Raw genomic sequence first — 21531 nt, forward strand, 5'->3', positions numbered from 1 at the left:
ACAGGGTAGATAGGTCCCCTAGTCTCCACCCTTAGGGTTCCCCAGGGAGGTGCTTACCCATTTGTATGAAACACAGAAGAACTGTGCACCCCAGTAAATGAGAACTGGGGACAGGTGGCATCAGAACAAGATGGGAAACTAGATGGTGAGCGACTCAGTTTGGCAAACGCTGCTTCTGAGGACACTGTCTACAGAAGCTCTGGAAGCCTCAGAGGTGGCCTGCCCATTGACAGAAACACCTCTTTCATTCACTTCCTCTCTTCCTTCAGCAAGACTACAGCCCTGGAAGCCACAGAGGTCTCGGTGCTGATTGCTGAAGTGTGTGTTCCTTGCAGAAAATCAGGAAAGCCCCGGGGTCAACTCTGCCCCCAATCCCGCCACCCCGGGCAAACATCATTAACCTTCTTTTAGTCCCTCTCCACATTTTTGAAAGCTTTTGTCTCAAATCCAGGGTCATGCCATGTCTGCAATGGATAAGGGTGTCCCCACTCATTCAAAACTGTTTTTAGTAAAAACTTGTCTGCCCCAATTGTTGGACATGTAGACACTTTCTGAGTTTTGATAACTGTCGTGAGGACTGCAGTAATCTTCGTTCTCATCCCATCATTTCATTTGGATGGATGTACTCTTGTTTTAAAACATTTTTGGCAAATAGCCTTTTTGGCCTCTGCTGCGACCCTTACCCCATTATCAGGGATGTCTTTCTCAAGGATGTACTAAATCCTCCCGATTGCAGTTTAACCCTGCTTTTACCTCCTCGGGGCTGTTGGCGGAGTGGGACCACAGCTGGGTTTGTTTTCCCCACGGACGTGACTTCTGGAGAGAGTGTCTCTAAAAAAAGAGCGTTTGCCAGATTGAATCTGTCACCAGATTTTTGTCTTCTGTCTTGTCCCTTCAATTCAGATGTCACTGTCAGTTGGATGACGCGGATTGAGTCGACGCAGTTCGTACAAGTTAGCCATTAGTCCAGGACAGAGGGAATGTGCCTGCCTAAGAACCCAGGGGAGCCATCTAGGCTGAGACTGAAGGGGGTGGGGTTCTTAGGGACAGGGTGACACAGGGCGGAGTCAGGTGCAGAGGTGAGGCAGTGTGGTATCAGCTTTCTGCGGGACACTGAGCAGTGACCTTTGTTCCTTTAGAGGCAATGCTTGGTGAGGATACCCAGCTCTCTGACAACCATTAGTCACTTCTAGTAAGTGTGCTGCCACTCCTCTCATTGCACGTGAGACAAGGAGGGAACCATAGCGATCAGGCGTACATACTGGGTGCCTATGTTATGCATGGTCGTGGTCATATTTAATGGCCAGGGCTAGCATGATACAAAGTAGTATCACCCTGCAGCCAGGAGGACGGGAGACCAAACGGCACAGCGGGGACCGCTGGAAATCCCTTATTGTAGAGAACCTCGGTTCCTCCGCCTGAAATAGGAGGTTAACCAAGTGGTTTCCAGAAGTACCGTGATGACTCTTTGTCTGAATATTATACACCTGATGTGCCTGGCACCAGGCCTGCCCACAAACGGTATCTTTACTCTTTTGAGTTCTCCCTGAAGCCGGCTCAGAGATCGGTTTCATAGTCCTGGATAACCTTCAGGGAAAGCAAACATGTTTGTAGAAACTCATAACTCTCTCTTATAATTAAGAGAGCAGAGGGTTGGCCAAGACTCATCTGAGAGATGTCTCCTAAAAAAAAAGACGCCTTGCGATGTGTTTGAGGGGAGGGGAAGAGGTGGGGCGCCTGGGACTTGAACTAAACCCCTCTCCATTCCCTGGGCCTTGCTTCATGATTAGCTACATATATGACCTCCAGATAAATAGTGCCAAGGCTCGGTAGACGCCAAAGATAGTGTATGACAGTGACCCATGGGAACGCCTCAGCTTACGGATGTGAGTGTCAGAGGGGGAAACTGAGGCTTCCAGGCTCAAGGTCACTGGGTTTCTCAAGAGGCCAAAACCAGAGTCAAGGCCACTTCCCAAGTTGTACTACCAGAGAACAGCTACTGGATGTCCCTGATGTCCAGGGCATCTACCAGAAGAGCTACCAGAGTCCCTCCCAGTCTAGAGCAGGGAACTCCTTTCTCCCCAGCATGGGGTAGCAGCCCAGAAGGACTTAGGCAAAGCGACCTGTTCCTGATAAACTAGACATCCTCGTTCCTGTCAGCCCCAGACGCTCCACTGGTGCTGGGGAGCTGAAAGTCTCTCCAAGCTCCCACCATATACATTAGGCGAGCCACACCACCGCCCACAGGGCACAAAGCAAGCCTTTAGTCGCAGGTAGATTTTCAGATTCACCCTAGAGGGCACGGGAAGTGTGAGGCTACCCTGGCATCCCTCACATCCGCGGGATGAGGCTGCAAACCTAGCCTCTAACACCCCTTTGCGGGTGGGTATGACCCTTAAGGGTTACAGGGAGGAAACCGAAGTAGAGGCATCAGCCCAAGGTCAGGTGCTTGCTGTGTGCTGCGCTGCCTGAGGTCGACTTGGAGACGGGGTAGGCAGGATTCTGAAGCAGGCAGCTAAAGCGGCCAAGTCACAGCCTGGTCTCCGCGCAACCCCACCCGCGTCCCCATCCCGAGGCGACGTCTGCCGGGAGGGCGTCGGTCACCTTACCTTACCTGGTGCTGCTGCTGCTGCTGTGCGCCACTGGCTGCACCGGGTCGCTTAGGACCGCGCGCTCGCACTGGCTGGGGCAAGGATGGAGCTGTTGGCGAGCGCCTAGCACCCACTTCCTCGTCCCCGCCCCCAACTCGCTCCTCCTCGTTCTGAAAGCCGCTCCTTTCCTCAGCGCTTTCTCCCATATTCATCTTCCCCTCTTCCTTTCTCCCCCTTCTTCCCCTCTTCTCCTTCTTTCCTCCGTCCCTCCCGTTCTTGCTCTCTCTTCCTCCTCCCTCCCTCCTTCCCAACCCCCTTTTCCTTCTCTGGGTACTTTCAGGCCTCGCTCTTCTTCCTTTCAGACGGTCATCTGTCACGCCCCTCCACCACCACACACACACACACACACACACACACACACACACACACACACACACACACTGGCTTCCTCCTGTCCTTATTCTGGGCAGCTCCCTGGCCTGAAACCCTGCCCACCTGTGTGCACACTGGCGTTGTGAGAGGGGATGCCCAGTTATGCACCACTCTGGTTTGAGAACACTAGGCCAGAAATCTGGTGAGCCCTTCACCTGAGTTCCACCAGGACCTGACCACTCCAAGAATGGCAAGGCGTGAGAGAAGGAACAATGTTTTTTGAGAAAATCTTAGAATATCCTGGGATCCTGAAAGCCGGAGGTAGATCTCACTTAGCCTAGAGGTTCGAGTGGAAAGAACCGGGAGGGAGTTGGAGCTTGGAAGCAGGACAAATAAAAACTATCCAGGTAGAATGTCCCACCTCCTGGAGGCCAAGCCAATGCAACTTGAGGCAGAGTGTCTGGCAGGAGGCTATGCCTCAAATCACTGCAGACCCAAACCTCTTACTTTGCTTTGACAAACTTCCTCCACATAGCAGATTCCACTCAAGCACCTAGAGGCAGCTCATCTGACCACCAATCTCCCTAGCAAGGCTGCTACCCCAGTGCCTGGCACAGCACTGTGGCCATTCTGCCTGTCCACAGCTCCCCTGAAGTCCTTAAGGTAAGCGCCAGGCATTTGTCAGCCTGTTTCCTCCTCTGTGACCCTAAGGGTCATGCTCACCTCAGGGAGCCTCGGGTAGCAAGGATAAAGCCTTGGGTCAGGGCTGTGAAAGGGATCCAGGGTGAACTTTGTGTACTCTCTGCTCCTTAGGATGCATTTGCCATGTCCCCTTTGTGCCACACCAGTCAGTTTCCAAGGTAGTGTCTTCTCTTGCCATTCGCAGAGCATCCCGGGTCATCTCTAAAACATGCAAGTTGATCACACATCTTTGCTCCTGGGCATCCAATCCTCCCACACTTTCTGCTTTAGTCACACTCAAATCTAGCTCCCCTCACCTCCCCAATGATCTGAAGACTCACCTCTGTACAATGAGTGAAGTTACTGTCCACACACATTCAGGGCCTCTCTCAGCAGGACCGCGATGCTCTCTACCTTGAATAGTTACTAATGTGTTGGTGGAAATGACTTTGGTGAGAACCTGTCCCATCTCTTTTCTCTTCCATAGGATGCCATTAGGGCAATGTTCGGAAAGAGGCTAATTCCATTACCTGAGTCCCCAGGGAACAAGCTCTATTAACAAGAGTTTAGCTTGCTGAAAGTCCTTACAATTTCTGAGGTCGTCTACCCTCCTTTTTAAAAAAAATTAGCTTTTATTTTTGTGTATGTGAGTGCCTTAACCCACATGTGTGTCTTCACATTGTGTGTGTGCCTGGTGTCCATGGAGACCAGAAGAGGGTATTGGCCTGGGATTGGAGTTACAGATGGCGGTGAGCCACTGGGTAGACAGTAAGAATCCAGTGCAGGTTCTCAGGAAGAGCAGCTCTTAACGGCTGAGCCAACTCTTTAGACTCAAGTCATCCGATTATGTCTGAAGGTCATGGTCTCTTCAGTACCTTACTGTGTCACAAGCAAGGTCAGGCGGGTTCTAGCCCTCGGTGGCTAGGATGGATGGCTGTTTCGAACTAATCACAACATCGGCCCAGCATCCTATTCAACGGGAGGTGGAGTGTATACCCTGCGGTAGGAATCTGGATCGAGGAGCTTTGTCTGCAGTTTGAGCTCTCCCTCCACAAGGCCCACGGTGCTCCAGCCATCCCACCACGCAGACGCCTAAGAGGACGGAGTGGTTGGGGAGCAATGCTCTGCTGTCCTAGAGCTGTAAGGTGAATGTGAGGCCTTCTGAGGCAAGAGCAGCGGGAGAACCCACGGGAAGACTGGCTCCTCGTGGTAGGCAGCTGTGCTGTGCTGTGCTTTGTCACGCAGCAAGGAACAGCTAAATAGGCAGCCGGAGGGGGTTCAGTTCCTGTCTCTGGGCCCTTTCCCTGCCTGTAAAAGCAGCATCGCAGTCATGCCTGCTGCAAAGGTCTACATCACGAGAAGAAAGGGAAGAGAAAGTCGGGTGTCATGTGCAGGAGTCCCAGCACTTGGAAGCTGCGGGAATCAGGAGTTCAAGGTCATCCTTGACTTCATAGTATGTTCAAGGCCAACCTGAACAGCATGATACCCTTTCTCAAGAACGAACAGACACCAAATAAAAAAAAAGGGGGGTGGAGTATTAAATTTACTTATTTACTCCACAAATGTGTACTGAAGCCTGCTGGGCACGAATTCCATGCCAGGACACAGCAATGAACAAGACAGAAAAGGGTCTGCTACACCACACAGAGACAGCAGTGCCAGGTAGCTCCACTGGAGGGAATTAAGATAGGCAGGAGGAGAGAGACTACGGGGCTCAGCTCGTTTACATCCCTGGCGTGCGTGGCATTGGAACTGAGCTGGCCACAGTAAGAGAGGGTAGAGCAGCTTCTCTAGAGGAAGAACAGGTGCCGGAGGTGCGGACCAGTGCGGCCTTGAGTGGACAGGAAGAAGACTGGTGTGGCGAATGGATGAGGGACAGGGGTGCTGGGCAGAGACGGATCAAAGAGCTGGGTGAGTGTGAGTTTCACAGCAGCAGAATCATGGGTGGGGCCGGGGTGGGGGCAGGGGAGTGGGGATAAGTGAGGCTGGGGGTGGGTGGGTGGAGGGTGGAGTGGGGTAAGTAGGGGTGGGGATGAGCAGGGATGGGATGGGTGGAAGATGGGGTGGTAGTGAGTGAGGGTGTTGGGGTGGGTGTTGGGGTGGGGTGGGTGGGTAGAGGGTGAGTGGGAGTGAGTGGGGGGGGCGAGGGGTGAAGGGTGAGGGGGTTGGGGGTGGAGGAACGGGGAACTTCCTACCTGTGCTGGGAGGTTTGTTGCAATTCTAGTCAGCCAACTTTTTCCAGCTCTGAAGGTCCCCAGCTCCATCCCAGATGGGGAGACCTTTGGAAGTGTGTAGTTTATAGGTGTACTGGCTAATGAGAGCCACATCCCCACTTTACAGGGGTTGTGGAGGCTGAGATGTGTAAACACCATCTTCTTCCGGCAAAGGGTACCGGAAGAACCCTCTCATTCTAAGGAAACCCAGACCACTGTTGACAAAAATAGAAAGGAAAAGATTTTTTTTTTTTTTTTTTGCTTTGGAATGAGTAATCTCTGCTGAGTCTGACTGCTACAAAATGAGAAAGAGAAAGAGTTGGGGGGGCTGGTTAGGCAAGCACAACAGTTCAAATATTGAATAGCAGGGTAGGGTGATAACTTTTAATGGAGTCGCCTGTGAAAAACCCCACTGAGAACCTGCTGGGATGGTCAGTGGTCCCTTCTTGTGGTGGCTCCTGGTTTGTTCAGAAGTGGGCAGATGTGCTGTTCGTTATGCACTAAAAGTCTTGAGGTGAAGTAAGGGCCTGCTCCAGGTGTTCCTGGAGAAGTGAAGCTAGATCCTGACCTTGTGGACCACGAGACAGGAAGGAGCTCCTCCGTGGGTAACATATTTGCTGTTTTCTTCATACGGTGCTGGGTTCTTTGAATGCGACATCTTAACTGATTCTCTTCAGAACCCTGAAAGGTAACATTGTTATTTCCTCCGAGCCTACACCTGGAGAGTAGGAAGGTTCTCATCTTCCTGACTCTCGTCTCGGTCACTAGAGATTCCTACAAAAGCAGTGCAGTCATAGCCCACTGTCTTTCTTGGTGAATCGGTGGCTCTGAAAACTCAGGAGTGATTCAGCCTGGGGTGGAGAGGGAACCATGAGGTGGGTCTTTAGAGTGGGTGGAGGGATACTCCAAGAAACAGCTCAAAGAGGGTTCCAAAGCTGTCTGTCCTCAAAGACTTGGTCCCCATTGTAGTGATGTGAGGGGTGGTGGGACCTCTAGGAGCTAAAGGCCTCGTGAGAAATCCTTAGACCCTCTGAAGGGATTCTGGGGTCTGAGTGTCACCTCACTTCCTGTTGGTAATGCCATCTGCATCGGCTGCCTTGGGGTCTTCCCCAAAGCCAGGCACATGAAGATCTCTGAATGAAGACTCTTGTCTTTAACAGCTCAAACCCTAGCATGCAAGTGTGTGTGTGTGTGTGTGTGTGTGCGTGTGTGTGTGTGTGTGTGTGTGTGTGTGCGTGTGTGTGTGTGTGTGTGTGTGTGATGTCATACATACACATACAGGAAGAGAGGGGAGGGAGAGAGAGGTACATACATATATAGGGAGAGAGAGGGAAGAGATGGAGAGAGAGGTACATATACATATATATACATATAGATCATATACATGGAGATACAAATCATATACATGGACATATAGATACACATATACATCATATATACTCACATATACATATACATCATATGCATCATATACATCATATACATATATACATATATGGAGAGAGGGAGAGAGAGACCTACACATTTAGGGAGAAAGGGGGAAGGGAGGGAAGGAAGGAGGAGTTTCGCTAGAACATGGATATAGAACGTGGGGTCAGGAGGATCCCCCGCAGGGACGCTGAGGAGGCACGTTGGTCTAATACCAAGAAGGTGCTTGGACATTATGCCAGGAGCCCGCTCTGCGTCCAGGTGGCTGAAAAGAAGACACCTTTGAGAGAGATCGAGTGGGAGAAGGAAGAGACTAAAGTATCTTCTGCTCACAAGGAACAAAAAACGTCCCGAATGGCTCAAGAATGCAGGACAGCTTATGAAGCGAGGGGAGTATGAGAGGCAACTGCTTGGGCCTGGTTCATGGAGGCCAGAGGCTCTCTTGTCTTTGGTCAACGTCTGCACCTACCTCACATCTTTTCCCTTCAGAAGACATGTTCCTCCAGCTCTGGTCCTCCAGAATTTTCACTTGCACAGCACCTCTGCTTGGACCTTAAAGCTACACAGCTTTAATTCTAAGTCTCCTGACTATTCAAATCGGAGGACAGAACAATCTGAGGAAAGGGGCTTTTGAAGTCCCAAGTCCAAGGGGAGGAAGTGGCACTGCTGACTGCGGACAGCCTACCAGGAAGGCACCTGCAGTGCAATAACCACATGAAGCAAGAGTTGTTCCAGAGAGGGTGTGACCGGCCCAGGTCCGAAATAAGGAACTGGTGGAATGTGGGGGTTGATCACAGGGCCAAAGTATTTGTGCAAACATGTTCCTGTGAGGGTTTTGGGGATGAGATCTGCATTAAATAGACTTTGAGGAAAGCAGGTTGCCTTCCGCACTGGGGGGGTGTGTCTGGCCAATCAGGTGAAACTCTGATTGAGATGAAAGGCCCAACTCTAGCCATCGAGCCGCAGCAGGAGCGTATGTGGGGTCTCATCCCAGGGCCTTAGATTTCAGGGTTGCCCGCCTCCAGGGTTGTGTGGACTGATTTCTTCAAATACAACCCCGAAGGCTGAATACAACTCCGACGCGTGCTGACTCAGCTTTTCTGCTAGGACATCCTATCAGGCGCCCTAGCCGATCTCTTACCAGGCTTAAATCTCGTCCTGCGGCAAAGTCAAGGTCAGAATTGCAGATCACGTGGTCCTCCTGCGAGCTCAAGCCCCTGTAGATCACGTGCTCCTCCTTGGAGCTCCCGTAGCTGTGTACAGTGGCTTTTAAAGCACACGTCACGGGGCTGGGGATTTAGCTCAGTGGTTAGAGTGCTTACCTAGGAAGCGCAAGGCCCTGGGTTCGGTCCCCAGCTCCGGAAAAAAAGAACAAAAAAAAAAAAAAAAAAAAAAGCACATGTCACATGGTTTATACCTCCCAGGGCGCTTCTACTTGTGTGTCGGGGCCCAGATCTAATACAGGGCTTCCCCTAGTTTGAAGGAAGGCTGGCAAAGTGACAATTCACTTCAGCAGACTCTGTCGTGTATAATACAGGGAAGACACCAAGGGGTGGAAATGTTCCTTTTGACATGAAAGTTGGAATTTTTTATTTAGATTTATTTATTTTATGTATGTGAGTGTGCATAGGAGTCTGTGTGAGTGTGTGCACATGTGTCTAAATGAGTGTATGCATATGTGTCTGTGTGAGTGTGCACATGTGTTTGTGTGCAGATGTGCATGCTTGTACGTGTGCTCCGGGGCCTGAAGAGGGTCTCAGGGGCCCTCTCCTACCTCTCTGTGTACTCCTTTGAGACAGAGTCTCTCCTCATCCAGGCTCCCATCTTCTCAGCCTGGAAGTCAGCAAGCCCCATGAATCCTCTTGTTTCCGCTCTCCTCAAAGTTGGGCTCACAGACGTGCATGTGTCTGGCTTCTTGTGTGCTGGGCTCTGGACTAGGCCACGTGGCTGCCCATCACACCTTTTTAACCACTGAGCCATCTTGTCCGCCCCAAATCTTTTTTTTTTTTTTTTTCCGGAGCTGGGGACCGAACCCAGGGCCTTGCGCTTCCTAGGTAAGCGCTCTACCACTGAGCTAAATCCCCAGACCCCCGCCCCAAATCTTTTGAAGCACCATCTAGCCCCACATCTGGAAGTCACCCTCGTTATTGTCTATGCTCTGAGGACCCAAAAGACCTCATTTCTCTATGAAGACTTCTGCTCTGTTTTCTTTTCCTTATTGATAGACCTTCCCCTTTACTCAGAGTAAGGATCCTCATAGCTTCCTCTTGGATTCTAATGTAAAATGTTTCTAATCACAAAATCACAGATGTATAGGACAAATCTCATATACAATCCCTTCCCTACTCCCATATTTCAGATATACTGCTATTTAAAAAGGGTTATGAATCTTTTAGGTTTGTCTAGGTCAGGGCTTCTATTCCTGCACAAACATCATGACCAAGAAGCAAGTTGGGGAGGAAAGGTTTACTCAGCTCACACTTCCACATTGCTGTCCATCACCAAAGGAAGTCAGGACTGGAACTCAAGCAGGTCAGGAAGCAGGAGCTGATGCAGAGGCCATGGAGGGATGTTTCTTACTGACTTGCTTCCCCTGGCTTGCTCAGCTTGCTTTCTTATAGAACCCAGGACCACCAGCCCAGGGATGGCACCACCTACAATGGGCTGGGCCCTCCCCCTTGATCCCTAATTGAGAAAATGCCTTACAGCTGGGTCTCATGGAGGCATTTCCTCAAGGGAGGCTCCTTTCTCTGTGGTAACTCCAGCTTGTGTCAAGTTGACACACAGAACCAGCCAGTACAAGGGTTTTTCTGGGTTTTGTTTTTGTTTCTTAAAAAAACTTTTCACTTACGTGTCATGATGATGCTGAGATGGAGGAAGATGGCAGAGATTAAGATGATGATGCTACTGCTGATGGAGGCAATGGCTTCAAGGATGGTGGCAGCTGCAGTTAGTGAACATCTGCAGAGTGGCTGCATTGCTTTAATAGAACATGCTTTCCCATGCTACAAAAGGCTTATTGTTTACCACTACTGAGCCTCTCATGATCCTAAGGAAAGCCTTTTTTATCTAATTATAATCCAATTTATGTTATCCAAATTTGAAACTTGTCCCCGGAATGCGATCAGGAGTTGATGGCATCCACCCCCTACTCTTTTTTTTTTTTTTTTTTTTGGTTCTTTTTTTCGGGGCTGGGGACCGAACCCAGGGCCTTGCGCTTCCTAGGTAAGCGCTCTACCACTGAGCTAAATCCCCAGCCCCCACCCCCTACTCTTGAAGAGGACTCAGGTTCAGTTTCCAGTTCCATGGGATCTGACGCCCTCTCCTGGCCTCCTTAAGAACTGCACACACACGGAGCACATACATTTATGCAAACAAATGCACGCAGAAAGTAAATAACATTTACTCGGGTAATGTTTCTGGGCTCACGTTCTGATCTGCAGAGTGGAGATGTCAGGGTTTGGAGTGTGGGATGCTGGGAGATGTAAGGTATTTGTTGCGTGTACACGTCGCTCAGATGCCTTTGGCGGCTGCCGCCTCCTGTGCCTCCTGAAAGCACAGCATTAAGCGCCCACATTCTGTTGCACATTGCAGAGCAGGGGGGACTTAAATATCCATCGAAGAACAGGCGGGTAATGTGTGGGCCCCTTCTGTGTTTCTTTCTTAGATGTTTCCCTAACTACTTTCGGACATTATTTTACTCAATTTAATTTTTTTTTATTGGCATTGCAGCAAACTAGTGGGGCAATTTCAGGAGAATTGGCCACCAAGAATGCAATCATTTGCTCTGTACATCTTCTCAGGGTCCTGGGAAGCCGCACCAAATCATGGGTGTCTGCAATTTCTCTTGCTCTTTAGAAAGAGCAAGGCTCCTCTCAGCAGTTAGGAGCACTTGGCTTTGGAGCCCAGGAGAACCTGGCATGAATCCACTCCAGATGGGCGTGACCTTGAGAAACTGCCTTGTCACTGTGAGTCCTGGTCTCTGGTGTACCCATGTGCTTGCACGGCCTCCCCGTGATCGTCCAGGTAATGTTTTTCCGGGGCTTCCTTGTATGATAGATTTACACAGCCATGTCTTGCATTAGGGTCACTTCCTGATATTACAGACATAAATACTTTATAACTGTAGTCACTACCACCTGACTCTAGCTCTACCTCCATTCCTTGGTGGCCGGAGATGACAGCAGCTGCTATACACCTGTGCTGTGTCCCCAGGCTAACACTGTCTAGGATTCCTGAAGGCTGGAAGTGGACGTGTGGAGACAAGGATGTTGTCTGACTGAGATCGGATGGAGGCAGGGTGAGAGCAGGACCTCTTGGGAGACATGAGTACGGGTAGAGGGAGGAGATGTTCTCAGAGAGTGGCAGAGAAAGGCACCAACATGGAAGGGACAAGAGCCCCAGATGTGATAAATATTTGGAGGGGGCCCGCCCCCTCGACTCCATTCCTCTCTCTCCTACAAGCAGGGAAATTCTGAGACTCTCCGCATCCCTAATCTCAGCAGGTCTTTGATTCTCAAGGCAGGGCAGCAGGCCTGGCCTCTCAGCAGCTTCTGCCTGTTCCTCATTCAACCAAATCCCTTGCAGTGTCCAGATTCTTAGATCTCCCATGGGCCACAGCCTATCGATCAGTGATGTCCCCACCTCCTGCTTCCAGTGCAGGTGGTGAGAGTGGAAAAGCTCCCTCCGTGTTGTGCCTGCTCTAGTCCCAGGGAGCCCTCCCTGGAGGATCTGAGAAAAGCTGCAGGGTGTGTGGAAAGAGGCCAGGTCCTGGCTCCCCGCCCCGCCCCTGCTCCCTGATGGCTTCTCCGGCAGTTTTAGATCTTCCATGATGACAGGGGGCTTCCTCGGGTCAGAAGGTCTGCGTGACCTTTCTGAAACAGGGCCAGTTTCTAGTTCTGCACACTTAACTGATCTTATGTTGTCTCACATGGGCTCCCCCCAGGTGACGTGGCCTGGTCAGAAAGCATCCCTGCAGGAGAGAGTGGACGCACTCTAAGGAGATGGTTTGAAGAGTACAGGAGAGAAACTTTTCACGAAAGGACCAGGGAGCTTGTAGGTACCATGAAAGCCAGTCCTTAGCTGCTGTTGGGCATTGGTCCTCCAAGACTGACAGGGGAGGGGACAGAGCAAGATCTAGACAGAGAGACGTGGGTAGAACATGCCTGGAAACAGCTTCCCCTTTCAGTAGAGGGAGATATCCATCTTCAGCAAACCTACTGTGTAAAAGGCAAGATGCCACCCTCCCTATCCCCTGTCCCCTCTCCTGGCAGAGCTCCCCATGGCAGTGCACAACAGGAAGGAAGTTAGGAGACAAAGGGCCTTTTAGTATAGAGGACTTTGGGGGGTGGAGAGAGGGTCAGGAGGTCGTTGCCACCACAGGGAAGCCACAGCTCTTTTAGAGGTACCCTGCATTACTAACTTTTCCATCCTCCTCACAACTCTCTGAGACAGATGACATCAGTAGCATCCTTGTTTCACCGGAGTTGTCAGGTACTTGATTGCCTCGGATGCCACCTAGCCACAGACTGCCTCGTCCGAAGGGACATTGATCAAGGGAGTTCACCACTATCATCCTTTTCTTTTCTTTTCTCATGACAGAGTTTCTCTGTGTAGCTCTGGCTGTCCTGGAACTCTCTCTGTAGACAAGGCTAGCCTCGAACCCAGAGATCCACCTGCCTCTGCCTCCCGAGTGCTGGGGTTAAAGGAGTGAGTGTACCGCCGTGCATCACTCACCGCTGTTGTCTTAGTAAAAAAATCTAACCAGTACAACTGCGTTAGTGATCTACACAGTGACCTCACTACACGTCATTATTACTAAGAACACGCTTCTACTGACTAGTTCGCTGGCAAGCACTGTGCTGTGTTTTTGCCCGCCCTGAGCTTTCTCACTATTTCCCTTGATGACATCTAGAGGCCATGTGGAGTGGCTGACCGCTGAGGCTTTGTGTGGTGTAATACAGAGCGGCATCATGGCGTGTATCGAAGGACGTGTCTCCACCCTAAAGCAGCTCTAAGGTGCAATTGAACTGTTCTTGACCACGTCGTAAACTACTGCTTCTGTATCAGCTGGAGATGTCAACTTCCTGGGCTCCCACTCAGACCAGACTTTAGAATCCACTGGAGCTATTTCTGATTACATTTGAGCCTGGGCTCTCTGGGGGGAACTCATTCATATCTTAGGAGTGGGGTGGGCATCGAGTTGTGGTGAGAGGCGAATTCAGTTTCGGGGAGCTGAACTTGGGCTGGAGAGAGGAGAAACTAAAGCGCTACTTGGTTCTTTGAAGGTGAGCGCTGAAACCGAGAGTTTCTTGAGGGGAGAGGAGTGGCCTGGGAAAGGTCAGAGGCCTTTGCAGATCAGAAAGGAAACCCACAAACATTCCACAGACAGGAAGCCCAAGGCAGGAGCCTGTCTGACGGCTCCCTCAGATAGGGCCTGCCACATGACAGGGCTTCGTAAATATTAAGAGAGTGAATGGGCATGTGCCCTCTAAAACAGCTAAACTTGTAACTCAGTGTTTCTTGGTAACAAAATAGCACAAATCAGGTGGTTTATAGAACGGAAATCCACAGTTCTGGACGTTGGGAGTTGGAGACAAAATATGTGGAGAACAGATCCTTCTGCCCTGTGCCCCCTCCCCAGGCTTCTGTCACCATGGCATTCCTTATCCTATGGGTAGTGTTCTTTGCCTGTATCTGGTCATGTTTTTGTGAGCTCAGTATTTCCTGCTTATCAGGACTCTCGGTGATCATCAGTTTATCCCAGATGATCTCATCTTCATCGTCTGCCAAGACTGCTATGCTTTGGACACAGTTTGAACACATCTCTTCACAGTTATGCTAGTAGCTTGGCCCTCGGGATGGTGAGGCTGAGAGACGGTGAGGCCTACGTGCAAGGTGTCTAGGTCATTAGGGTATCACCTTCAGAAGTGATCGATCAATACTGGCTTTGTGGAGTGAGCTCTCGGGAGTGCCAGTTAGTATGTGTCTGATCTCTTCCACACACAGCCGTTTCTCCTCCTTACCTACCATGTTATGATGAAACGAGAGGAACCTTGGCTGGGGATGCCAGTATAATGGTCCTAGGATTCAGGGCCAAATAAACTTCTTTACAAATTATCCAAGCTCACATATTTTGTTTATAGAAATCCAAAATTGACCAAGACATGCTTCTTTACAAATGAGTCAATTACTCGTGCTGACTTCAGTATCTTTAGGGTGACACAGTTCATATGACCTTGTTGACTTAGACATTCAATCCCTCCCTTTATACTCTGTCGAGTATGTGATGCGCACTGTGTCCTAGATGCTGCAAGACAGAATGGCAATGAGCAAAGACATTGAATACTGGCACCCTGGCGCCAAGGATCGCTCAGCCTCCAGAATAGCATGCCCATAAATAGGTAATGAGAAGGCACTGAAGGAAAGCGGTGGTGGAGAAGGCTGTTGAGTTTAGTCTAGGCTAGAAGTTCTCAACCTCCCTAATGCTGTGACCCTTCAGTACAGTTCCTCAGGTTGTGGTGACATCCACCCAACCCTAAAATTATTTTCATTGCTATTTCATAGCTGTAATTTTGCTACAGTTGTGGATCTTGACGTAGACATCTGTGTTGTCCAGTGCTCTTAGGTAACCCCAGTCCACAGGTTGAGAAGCATTGCTCTAGGCTCTTCTGCTTCCCTCATGAAAAGCCCTCAGCACATTGGTGTTCGTTTACATCAAAGTCCGCTGGCTTCTGTTTCCTAGGCATCTGGAGGGCGGTTCCTTCCTTCAGTGTAGGAAAAATAATTGGCTTCCAAATGCACGAAAAGCTTATCCTTCTGATTAAATCTTTGCAACGACTTTCTCAGAGTCTGAACCTCGGCCCCGAACACTGGTTCTGACTCATGACTTGCCCCTGGAAGAGCACAAACTCCCCCGGGCTGGTTCTACAGTGACCCAGGTCTAAACAGTCCAAACTTCTGCCAGCTTGAGGAGTGCCTTAACCCAGAGAGTTGGAGACGCCAGGCCCCTGGGGATTTGTCCGGGCTAAGATCTGGGTGGTGTTCTCTAGTTCCATTTCCCAGCAAGGTCCCAGGGGCAGAGAGTTTCTGTGGCTTTTGGACTGTGGCACAGCTGAGCTGGGCATGTCTCCACTTTCTTCCCTTCCTTGAGCATTTTAGAACTGTTGGCAAGAGTGGAGGAAGTACCTGGTACCAAGGTTGATTTACGCCTGGGCCAGGGACATGGCTGACCTCCAGGGCTGCTCTTCATAGATCCCCGAGGTACTGGCTTACAGCCAGCCAGCTAACTTTGCCTTGCTCGTTCCTACGACCTCCTCTCTCAGACCTGTCACTGACTTCTCCAAGCGCTGGGAAAAGAATCTAGTCTTAGTTTTACTCTTGTGTTACTGAAGAGTTTCTTGACTGATTTGGTTCATCATTTAATAAAGGCAGTCCACTTCACCCTTTGTGTGTGTGTGTGTGTGTGTGTGTGTGTGTGTGTGAGAGAGAGAGAGAGAGAGAGAGAGAGAGAGAGAGAGGAGTAGGGAGGGGGGAGGGAGAGAGAGAGACAGAGAGAGATTCTCCTGATTATCACCAGAGAAGACAAAAAATATATAGGTATTAAAATAAAACAGAAATATGCCACTAAATGTAGTCAAAGAAAAAAGAAAGTGCTGAGATATGGCGCTAAACATATGTATAATCGGAAATATTGAAAGTGAGGAAAGGGGGGCAGAAAAAGGAAATAAGGTAGATGTTTTCATCCTTTGGATGACAGAGCATCGCTAGGCAACCACTGAAGAGGGCCTGAGACCTACAATGGTCACATGGGAAGCTGCTGGAGACCGGCTCCTGTCAAGAGCTGCCACATGAAGGTCAGGAACAGGCCTGGAGTGAGAACGGAGGTTTATGTCTCCCTCAGGGAGACATATTTGAGAGGAACCACAAGGCGGGTCAGCGAAGGGGGATGAATTGGGGAATTCTCTTAGAAACTGTGGGCTCTATTTTGGAATCCTAAGGTGGGAATAAGAAAGCAGGCTCTGCAGTGGGGGTTATCAAAGGGCTGGGAAGTTCAATGAAGGGCAGTGAAAGCAGCTATGATTCACATCACTAAAGGGAAGGGGGTTTGATAATCTATGTGTCCACAAAATGGCTTTGCCTCTGCCTCGTTTGAAGTCCAGATGCAGTGATGCTGGGCTCAGATGAGATGCTGCGTGCGTCGAGCTGTCTTTAGGCTCTGGTGCGAGCATCATGCCCTGCCTGCTGATGAGGCTGGCATTCGCTTTCTTGTCTGTAGTAGAGAACGGAATTTTATTTCTTATTCTGGGAAAACTATACACCCCAGTGCATATAAACACGTGTACATGTATGAGCGAGATATGACAGAAATTAAATAATCTAGTAGATACCATTTTCTTTGAATGGATAGGTTTTACGGTTTGTTTTGAGCTCTGAAAATTTCACACAGAAGTATGTCTGATGTCTGCCGTGATATGTGGGAATACTCACCCATGTTGGCCTTTAATATATTTTTCCTGATATAAAATAATAATCATAAATAATAAATACTCATAAAAATTAAAAGCATAAATATAGCGGGACTCTCTAGAAATTGGGAATTTGCATTCCTTGATTCACACCTTCTGGTGTTTGAACTTGGAAAATCTCATTAGGATGAGCTGGAACTGGTTGTGACCCCAGGGGGAAGAGTCAGACTTCAGGGGAAGAGCTGCATTCACGTAGCTAAAAGTCCCGTGGAAGCAATCACTCTGGTTTGTGGTACCTTAGCAAAGAAGAACTGAGTATTGGGATGTGCTCCCTGAAAGGCTGGCTGGTGCCTAGTGAGGAATACTGAGATCCCAGCAGTAGGGTAGGGTGGGTTAAGGGTCCGACCAGATAGAGTGTGATACAGAAGCCAGCCGTCCCCAGGGTTGTGCAAGACTGGTGTTCAACAGTGATCCCATGTGGCCATAACAGAAGCAGCCAGATTTCGGCTGCATACCTCAGGCCTGTGAAGATTTGTGTGGCTAATGAAACCCTCCCATTTCTTTCTCCCCGGGTGTTTAGAATCAAGACTTCACTTCCTTTCTGTCCGAGGAAAATGTCAGGGTCTTTGGGCAAGTTGGGTAAGCTGGTATTCATGTCTAGAGGAGAAACAAAGGCGAGCTGGGTCCAAGGAGCAGGAGGATGACCCAGGCAGTACAATAGGGAAGATTAGTTCACATAGAAGGGCAGCCTCGTTGGACTGCATTGCGCCTGGCTCAGGCCTTACTGCCTCGCTGTCTCTCTGACTTGGTCTCACAACACTTGGCTTTTCTCCGCTGCAGGCGTTCTGCTCGGTTCTCTGCTCATCCTCACCTCGGTCGCTGCTGCACCTAGGCCTAAAGACCCCTTTGTGTAGCTGTGGTCTTCTTCGTTAGAATTCAAACCACAATTTTTTGTCTTTCTTGGCCAAATCCCCAGGGCATGGAACGATATCTGACAAACAATAGGAGCCCAGTGACTCTTGGGTAGTGAGTCCTTTAGCTCAGACACTGAAGGCTGATTCACAGCAACCTGCATCTCGTTTAGCCCTCGCTTGGTGGAATTAAGGGACGTGCCAGTCAAATTGTGTGCGCATGCTCACGAATGCGCGCGTGAGCACCTGCCTCTACGAGACGCTCTTGCTTCTGAAGAAACGAACCAGTTAGCCTTATAAGATGTTGACTCACTCTTTGTACTAAGTTCCACACCAGCAGCTTTTAGAAGCGAAGAGAAAGGGAAAAACAGCAAATAAACAAACAAAACAAAGCAAAAAACAAAACAAAACAAAACAAAAAAAAAAACAAAAAAAAAAACCAAAAAAAAAAAAAAAAAACCAAGCACATTTTGTTTAATTTCCATGGACAAGGAGCCAAGAAGTTGTGCCTTGGCCCCGCCTTTCTGGAAGACTGGGGCAGAATTTGTGCTAGTGATCACCTTAGGGAAGGGACATCAGGAGGATCCCTAGAAGGGGCAGATTTGGAAGGCTTTGGTAAGGATGGAATATGTGTGATTTGAGAGTGGACACAGGGACGGAAGTGTCCAGCAATAGGAAAATGGGGGTTAAAGGTCTGGGTCAGAAACCCTAAGGGACTAGAGTGAGGCCAGGGATATTCACAAACCTGAACTAGACTCTCCTGATCCCAGACGCCAGATTTTCTGTCTTCCCTGCCCAGCTTAACTCCTCAAGGCAAGATCAGCACCGGTTCCTGCTTGTATTGCTCAAACATTAGCTCTCCTCACCATCAGTGCTCCCCAACATTGGCTAGTTCTCATCATCAGTGCTCCCATCATTGGCTAGCCCTCCTCACCATCGGTGCTCCCATCATTGGCTAGCTCTCCTCACCATCGGTGCTCCCCAACATTGGGTAGTTCTCATCATCAGTGCTCCCCATCATTGACTGGTTCACCTCACCACAGTGCTCCCATCATTGGCTAGCTCTCCTCACCATCGGTTCTCCCCATCAAGGGCTGGGTTTTATTGTACACATTTAGCTCCTCCAGACTCTGGGTTCTTGGAACATAGTTATGTTGACCTTTCCAGTTAGGTTTCTATCAGAAAGACTTCTTCTCCTGTGCCCCCAATGACAGAGGACCATGTGCTGGTGACAGCCACCATTTGGTTATCGGAACTGTTTATCTGTGAGCCCAGAAGGCAGGATTAGCAGAGAGTGTGGATATTTGGTAACAACGAGGCAACAAGGGACACACTTTCCTGCTGGGATTCTTGTGCCCTTGACACACTGAGGAGATGGTTACCGCTGTACCAATAGTGTCCCTCTGTAGCCCTATACTGAAAGGACTGGCAGCTAGAATTTAAAAGAATTTATTTCCATCTGGCTGACTATTCAGAGTCTGAGGCAGGAGGATGGCTTTACTTCAGGACTCAGGGTCAGCTTCTTTAACACAGTGAGAGCCCACCTAGAAACAAAGTAACACCATCTTTCTCCTGCCAGCAGGAGCCACCATCTGTGCCCCTCTGGCCCCTGTGGTCCCTGCAGCTTCTCCTCTAATTCAGTGTGTGTGGCAGCATGGAACAGCTGAGGAACAAGTCCAGAAAAGACCTGAGTCAGCCCCACAGGCCACCCAAGGGGCAATAACTCTCTGCTCCCCGCACCCAGGACCGTGGCAGGACTCGGTCCAGTGACAGCCACTGACGCGATCCGCCTCACTCTGCTCTGCTCATGGGGATGATGCTGTCAGGTCACTTAGCTGGCACAGGAGCTGGTGGGCACAGGCTGTTCTGATGAAGGGTACTGCATTCAGAGGCTCAAGCAATGATGGCGCTAAGACCCACACTAAAGGGCAACAGGCCTCCTTGTGACATCCTTGGGCAGCGGGAGGGTGCTAGTTAAACAGAGGTACACTGGGAGTCCTGTACGGCTCTGGAACTAGTCTGCCCTTGAACAAGTCCTTACTTCCCGGTGGCCAGCCTCCACCCCAGCCCAAGCCTGTGCTCCTGTAGCCTGCACATGCAACTCTCGGGGACTTTTCTAAAAGACACAGGAGTCTGCCTGGCTCCTCCCACTGCCCTAGGCCCCTCCCACTGCCCTAGGTTTGGAAACTTTCCCAGAACTTACCTTCCTCTATCAGGGGCAGAGACTTTGGCGTGGTGTGGGTAGATTATTCTAAATAGTCAAATTGGCTGAGGGCTTTCTTCATGACTCTGGGGCTTGAGGTTCTGGGTCCTCTTTGTTTGTTGTGTTACAAGGAGCCTCTCAGAGCAACAGAGCCTCCGTGTTGGCTGGCGTTTCTTGGCAGCTGAAAGGTACAAGACAGCCATTCCCTGGCCCCCTTGGCTTCTACTGCCTCATCTGTCTTGGGGGAGCATCAGCAGCCAAGTCACAGAATCATGGGAGAAGGGAATGAGAGGACGAGACATTCCCGGTGCTGATTGGTAGCTAAGCTCTAGGTCTTCATTGGTGCCTCCTTCTTGCACAGCCTGTCTGAATTAATTTCGTGTCCACTCCACAAGTACGGCTGATGTTCTGACCCTGGTTTTGTGTGCGTCTTTATTCAGAGATCTCGTGCCGCTTGCATTCCAACTGGGAAATGAGGAAGAGATGTGAAAGTGAGGTGTCTTGCATGGTGCCAAGTGCTCTGAGAAACCCCGTGGCAGCCAGCATCGCCCAGGGTGTGGGGGATGGGATGTGGGGATGGGGTGTATTGGACCTGGATGCTTGGGGGATGAGTGAAGAGTTGTATGGAATGGAGTCGGAGTTACAAGGGAGGTCATTAATCTTGGGGCATAGAGTTTCAGAAAGGAGGCAAGAGCTGGGGAACCTGCCAGACCAACCACAGGGCAGTCTGCTTGCATCTGCCTGCCTCCCACTGACTCCTGCCTTGCCCCTCTGTGGGCTCTGGGTGGTCCCCATGAAGATCCTCGTGCTGTTTCCCAACTCATAGGTCTAGGGTGGGAATCGCACCTGACTTGTACTCTGCCTTGCCTGGCAAACCTTATGCTGGGGCAGGTTGTTATTTATGGGCCTGTTTGAGCTCAAGCACTCCTGGAGGCCAAAGGTCAGGCTATTTTTTCTTCTCTGCCTTGGAACCTGGAGACAGCTTGGCTCAGTCAAGTTCTCAAGGCCAGGAGAAGGAATGATTTAATCAGCTCCCTACAGAGAAGGGCCGACATGGTGACGACCCCCGGTCACAGGCCAGGACCATACACATCTCTGGTTCGCATGGGATCGCTGTGACAGCTGATGGGAGCATAGATAGCAGCAGCTTGTGGGGACATCCTAATACAGACTTGTGGCAGATAATGTCATTCCAGGAGATGAAGGCTGGTTAGTCCGACGGATCCCATAACATAGCTAGACATCACCGAGTGACAAGTTCAAAGCACAGAAATCTTAGAAACTCTTACAAGTTTCTTGGGACAGGTATTTCTAAAGCCTTGGGTCAGCTGATCTGTCCTGAAGGCTTTAGTCAAAAGCAACAAGCACTGGGCAGAGACTCGGCATTCTAAGCTCTGGGTGTACCAGATGACACAGAAAGTGGGACCTTCAGGCAGAGGGCAGCTCTGAGGCTGTACCTGGAGAAGGATAAAGGTCACTATCATTTCTAGTCCTATATAGCCTCCTGTTAAAAGTAAAAAATGTAGCTGGGTATGGTGGCACATACCTTTAGTCCTAGCACTTGGGAGGCAGAGGCAGGAAGATCTGAGTTCAAGGCCAGCCTGGTTTACAGAGTGAGTTCCAGGACAGCCAGGGCTACATAGACAAACTCTGTCTAAAAACCTC

General features: G+C 50.0%; 1 protein-coding gene across 2 annotated transcripts in view; it reads right to left on the reverse strand.

Moving 5' to 3' along the window:
• The window catches only part of Hrh2 (histamine receptor H 2), a 41771-nt gene extending 39075 nt beyond the window's left edge, over positions 1–2696 (reverse strand). For both annotated transcript variants that reach the window (XR_015640638.1, NM_001413011.1), the window contains 1 exon segment: positions 2615–2696. The gene's annotated coding sequence lies outside the window, so the exon portion shown is untranslated.
• Positions 2697–21531: the final 18835 nt, after the last annotated feature.

This window comes from Rattus norvegicus, chromosome 17 (assembly GCF_021556685.1).
Source record: "Rattus norvegicus strain SHRSP/BbbUtx chromosome 17, alternate assembly SHRSP_T2T, whole genome shotgun sequence".
Lineage (NCBI taxonomy): Eukaryota > Metazoa > Chordata > Mammalia > Rodentia > Muridae > Rattus > Rattus norvegicus.